This window comes from Triticum dicoccoides, chromosome 5A (assembly GCF_002162155.2).
Source record: "Triticum dicoccoides isolate Atlit2015 ecotype Zavitan chromosome 5A, WEW_v2.0, whole genome shotgun sequence".
In the NCBI taxonomy this organism is placed as follows: Eukaryota; Viridiplantae; Streptophyta; class Magnoliopsida; order Poales; family Poaceae; genus Triticum; species Triticum dicoccoides.
The window spans coordinates 215,951,344-215,957,365 of record NC_041388.1 but is presented as its reverse complement, the minus strand read 5'-3'; positions in this window follow the sequence as shown (position 1 = coordinate 215,957,365).

The following is a 6,022-nucleotide window of genomic DNA, read 5'->3' as shown; positions in this document are numbered from 1 at the left end:
CCCTCCACGAATCCTATTCCAACTAGGAAAGGGGGAAGTCCTACTCCCAGAGGGAGTAGGACTCCTCCTGGCGCGCCTCTCCTGGCCGGCCGGCCCCCTCCCTTGAACCTTTATATACGGAGGCAGGGGCACCCCCTAGAGACACAAGTTGATCCACGTGATCATATTCTTAGCCGTCTGCGGTGCCCCCTTCCACCATAGTCCTCGATAATATTGTAGCGGTGCTTAGGCGAAGCCCTGCGACAGTAGTACATCAAGATCGTCACCACGCCGTCGTGCTGGCGGAACTCTTCCCCGACACTTTGCTGGATCGGAGTCCGGGGATCGTCATCGAGCTGAACGTGTGCTAGAACTCGGAGGTGCCGTAGTTTCGGTGCTTGATCGGTCGGACCGTGAAGACGTACGACTACATCAACCAAGTTAACGCTTCCATTGTCGATCTACAAGGGTACGTTGATCACACTCTCCCCCTCTCGTTGCTATGCATCACCATGATCTTACGTGTGCGTAGGAAAATTTTTGAAATTACTATGAAACCCAACAATTGCACAGAAGAAAAAGGAAGAAAATTAGGCAAAAAACCACACTCACCAGAGCATCCACACAGCTATAGTACCTCCTACCAGGGTTCTGCCTGCTCCAGGAGATCCATCTTGGCGCCTTCCTCGGAGTTGCGCAGTGACACATCACTGGAGGCTCGTATGCCATTATGTTCTCGCGGTAGCGCACCGGCGAGCGCGACTCCTCCATCCTCCTTCCTGCAGCTCGACGGAATCCGGGAGCGGACCCGGCACTGGACGACCACGACATCTCTCTCTCCATCGCCGGCCCCAGTCAGCGCCTCCACGCTGAGATCTCTCCTTCGCTGCGCTCCAAATGGACACCGCGTGGATGAACCCTAGTTTCGTTCCCCACTCGCTCGATACAAGCTTGTGTTGTCACTTTAATAGTAGGAGAGGTATCGGTCCCACCTGTCAGAATCCCCAAATGTGGTACTGCATGTTATGTGATGCCCCAATATTGGTACTAACATGCAACAGCTAGCAACAGTATTGGTACTGACTTGCAACAAGTAACTGCAAATGTGGTACTGCTTTGCAAATATTGATACTGGATTGTGCCAACAGACATTCATAATTCAGGCACTGGCACTGGCAACACATACATATTCATCAACAGCAACACATACATATTCATCAACAGCAACACATACATATCCAGTAACAACATCAATAGCAACACCATACATACATATTCAACACCAAAATATGATGCCCCAACTAGAGTACTCCACCTCAAGTTCAACATTACAATAACCAGTACTGGATTGTGCCAAAATATGCATCAAGTGGCAACAGCACATCAACATCAGCATCAAGTTCAACCAAAATAACACTACATCATTTCAAATTACATGGCTCCTCTTACTCTACTAGCATTGAAGTAGGACATCCATCCAGTATGTGTACCATCAGTAGGAATGGCACCATAAGTTGAGGCAGCATATTGCCTGGGGGCACTGAATGGCCTTGGAGCACCTCTTCCAGCTCCTGTGCCAACTCTTCCTCTGCCAGCTCCTCTTCCAGATGGTGGTGGTGTAGTAGAAGTAGCAGCAGCTCTTCCTCTGCCAGCTCCTCTTCCAGATGGTGGTGGTGTAGTAGAAGTAGCAGCAGCTCTTCCTCTGCCAGCTCCTCTTCTTCCAGATGATGATGGTGTAGGAGCAGAAGCAGCAGCTCTTGCCTGTCTTGTTGTTGGTGTAGTAGAAGGACCAACAGCTCTTGGCTGTGAGTTACTTGGAGTAGCCTTGCAAAGAAAAGGAAAACAGTTAATAATACTAGAAAGAAATGTACAAGAAAGGGAACATTAGTATATCTCAAGGTGAAAAAATATTACCACATGCTTATTCTTCCTCAAAGCTAGCTCAGGCTTCAACTGTTTAAGACAGTTTGTGTACCTATGCCCTTGTAGACCACAATTGCCACATGTTATGGTCCCCATTCTTGAAGTATCTTTTGGCTTTGGTACTTCAAATTTGCCCTTGATCCTCTTTTCTTTCCTTCTTCCTCTCTTGATTTTGAATGCAAGTGGTTCTATGTCTGGACCAGGGGTCCTTGTCCAATCATGCTCACCAGGCACATGAAAGATCATTGGTTCATAAGCTGCAACATAAAAATCTTTCTTGAAGAATTTGCTGACATAATCCTCTGGTTTCCTTTTAGCCCTGTTTATTGCAGAGATTGCATGGTTGCAAGGTATGCCAGTAAGGTCCCACTTCCTGCATCCACAAGTCTCAAGTTCCAGGTTGACAGCATGTGTTTGCTGCCCACTTGTAACTTGCCATAAGTTGACCCCTGCCTGTATTGGCTTGCAGTATCTGGCCCTCTCCTTCTTAACCTCTAGCTTCTCACTGTAATGAGGTGTTATCTCCCATCTTACTGCCTTTTCACTCTCTCTGTTCCTGTGCCACCTCACCATCTGCTTATCTTTTATCCCATCACACATTGTCCTTATGGTTTTCTCCTAACATCTAGAATGTACTTGTTGAACACCTCAGACAAGTTGTTCACTACCAAGTCAGTCTCGCAGTTTGTGTCAAATGCATGCCTTGCCTATGTTTTTTTTGGTATTGCAGTAAGCCACTCCCAAGCTGTAACGCCCCGAGACCGATGTGCCAGGTGTCGTCCAGTTATTCGCTGTTGTTGCCTTGTCATTGCTTGCGTGTAATGCATTGCATATCATGTCATCATGTGCATTTCATTTGCATACGTGTTCGTCTCATGCATCCGAGCTTTTTCCCCGTTGTCCGTTTTGCATTCCGGCGTTCCGTTCTCCTCCGCCGCCTGCCTCTCTCCTCCACCGGCCTGCCTTCTCCTCTCCACGTCCGGGCCGAAGCCCACTGGGTGAGGCCACACACTCCCCAGCGCCTCCTATTTTTTTTCTGCTGTTGGGCTTGCCCAGATTCGGCCCGCATCGGTTTTTTTCAGTTCTGGGCGATTTTATCTAATTTCCAGGAGCCTGTCAGTTTTGCAGAAAAGTCCCTGTTCTTCATGCATTTAATAACTCACTAACCGTGCATCGGATTAAATGTTTTATATATGAAACTTGCTCATAATCTTGTGTAGATTAATAATATCCAACTTTCATCTATGTTTGAAATGTCTAAAATGATGTTTGTTTAATTTTGCTCCTATGCCATGTTAAAATGATTTAATTCATAACTAAATAACCGTAGCTCCGATTTAAATAATCTTTATATGTAAATGGGGTAGAAAGATGCCTAGTTTAACATGGTGCTTTCATCTTGCATGTTTAACAACTCTAAAATTGTGTTTAGGGCAGAACAGTACCAAACCTTAAAATATGCACATGAGGAGTTTCCGGACTTGTTGGTTGTTGTTCCGGCCTCATTTAAACTTGCCTAGAGTAGGTAGTTTCTTCATGCTTCACCTCTTGCCATGTTAATCAACATTTAATTTTGTTGGGGTACATAAACGAGAGAGAACTAAATAATTGATGTGGTGTTTTGTCAATATGCATCCCGATGCATATTGAGCTCCACTTAATTTGTAGGATTGTTTGTGCACTTTGCCATGTCATGCTTCATTAAATCGGACATGCATCATACTTGTTTGTGCATCATGCCATGTCTTTGTGGTGGTTGTTTACTATGTCGTTTGCTTCTTTCCGGTGTTGCTTCTTCGGGTTGGTTCCGATAACGTCGTGTTGTGAGGATCCGTTCGACTACGTCTGTTTGTCTTCTTCATGGACTCGTTCTTCTTCCTTGCAGGATTTCAGGCAAGATGATCATACCCTCGAAATCACTACTATCTTTGCTATGCTAGTTTGCTCGCTCTTTTGCTATGCCAATGCTACGATGCCTACCACTTGCTTGCAAGCCTCCCAAATTGCCATGTCAAACCTCTAACCCTCCATGTCCTAGCAAACCCTTGATTGGCTATGTTACCGCTTCGCTCAGCCCCTCTTATAGCGTTGTTAGTTGCAGGTGAAGATTGAAGTTTGTTCCTCGTTGGAACATGGAGGTGTTGTTCCTTGTTGGAACATGTTTACTTGTTGGGATATCACTATATATCTTATTTAATTAATGCATCTATATACTTGGTAAAGGGTGGAAGGCTCGGCCTTATGCTTGGTGTTTTGTTCCACTCTTGCCGCCCTAGTTTCCGTCATATCGGTGTTATGTTCCCGGATTTTGCGTTCCTTACGCGGTTGGGTAATAATGGGAACCCCTTGACAGTTCGCCTTAAGTAAAGCTCCTCCAGCAATGCCCAACCTTGGTTTTACCATTTGCCTCACCACCACCTACTTTTCCCTTGGGAGTCGCTCTCTCGAGGGTCATCTTTATTTTAACCCCCCCGGGCCAGTGCTTGTCTAAGTGTTGGTCCGAAATGGGCAGCCTGCGGGGCCACCTCGGGGAAACTTGAGGGCTGGTTTTACTCGTAGCTTGACCTATCCGGTGTTGCCCTGAGAACGAGATATGTGCAGCTCCCATCAGGATGTCGGCGCATCGGGCGGTGTTGCTGGTTTAGTTTTACCCTGTCGAAATGTCTTGTTGTACCGGGATACCGAGTCTAGTCGGAATGTCTCGGGAGGAGGTCTATTCCTTCGTTGACCGTGAGAGCTTGTCATGGGCTAAGTTGGGACACCCCTGCAGGGATTGGAACTTTCGAAAGCCGTGCCCGCGGTTATGGGCAGATGGAAATTTGTTAACGTCCGGTTGTAGAAAACCTAAAGTCGACCTTAATTAAAATGAATCAACCGCGTGTGTAACCGTGATGGTCTCTTTCCGGCGGGGTCCGGGAAGCGAACACGGTTGTTGGAGTTATGCTTGACGTAGGTTGTTATAGGATCACTTCTTGATCATACTTTTACCGACCGTGCTTTGCCTTCTCTTCTCGCTCTCTTTTGCGTATGTTAGCCACCATATATGCTAGCCGCTTGCTGCAGCTCCACCTCCTAACTTTACCTTACCCACAAGCTTAAATAGTCTTGATTGCGAGGGTGCGAGATTGCTGAGTCCCTGTGGCTCACAGATACTTCCAAAACCAGCTTGCAGGTGCCGATGAGTCCGTGCAGATGACGCAACCAAGCTCAGGAGGAGCTCTATGAAGATCTTGTCCTTTGTGTTGTTTCGTTCTAGTTGATCAGTAGTGGAGCCCAGTTGGGGTCGATCGGGGACCTTTGTCGCATTTGGGGTTCTTCTTTTATTTTGGTTCCGTAGTCAGACCTTGATTGTATCTGGTTGATGTAATGCTTTATTCCGGTATTTGTGTGAAGTGGCGATTGTAAGCCAACTATGTATCTCTTTTCCCTTAATGTATTACATGAGTTGTTTGCGAAGATTACCTCACTTGTGACATTGCTTTCAATGCGGTTATGCCTCTAAGTCGTGCTTCGACACGTGGGAGATATAACTGCATCGAGGGCGTAACAAGTTGGTAATCAGAGCCTTCCCCGACCTTAGGAGCCCCATTGCTTGATCGTTATTAGCAGTCGAGTTGTGTCTAGAAAATTGTTTTGAGTCATTTAGGAATTATATATCGGAGAGTTTAGGAATACTTTTTACTTCCCAGTCTCCTCATCGCTCTGGTAAGGCATCCTGACGTAGAGTTTTGACTCTTCTCTTCTCAAATTTCACTAAAAAAAATTTAGGATCACGCGGGTATCTTGGAATCGTTCCGATGGTTTTGTGACGAGAACATTGTCTTGGTGCCTCCTGTCAGGGGTTTAGTGGAAGTGTCCCGGGGAGTTGAGCTCTGAGGTGTTGTCGTCATAATTTTTTATTTGCAGTTCTGGAATACCTGAGTTTAGTACGCCGACATCGAAAATCTCTTTTATGCAGTTCGTTGGTGAGATAACCTCGACGCCACCCAGTACTGGGGCGGGAGTTCGGGAGTATCGCCATAACTTGTATAACGGATGCTTTTCGAAGGTTGAGGTAGATGATTTCCGAAGGTTTCTTGGTTATGTGTTGAAGGATGGATACAACTGGATGTAGGATTTG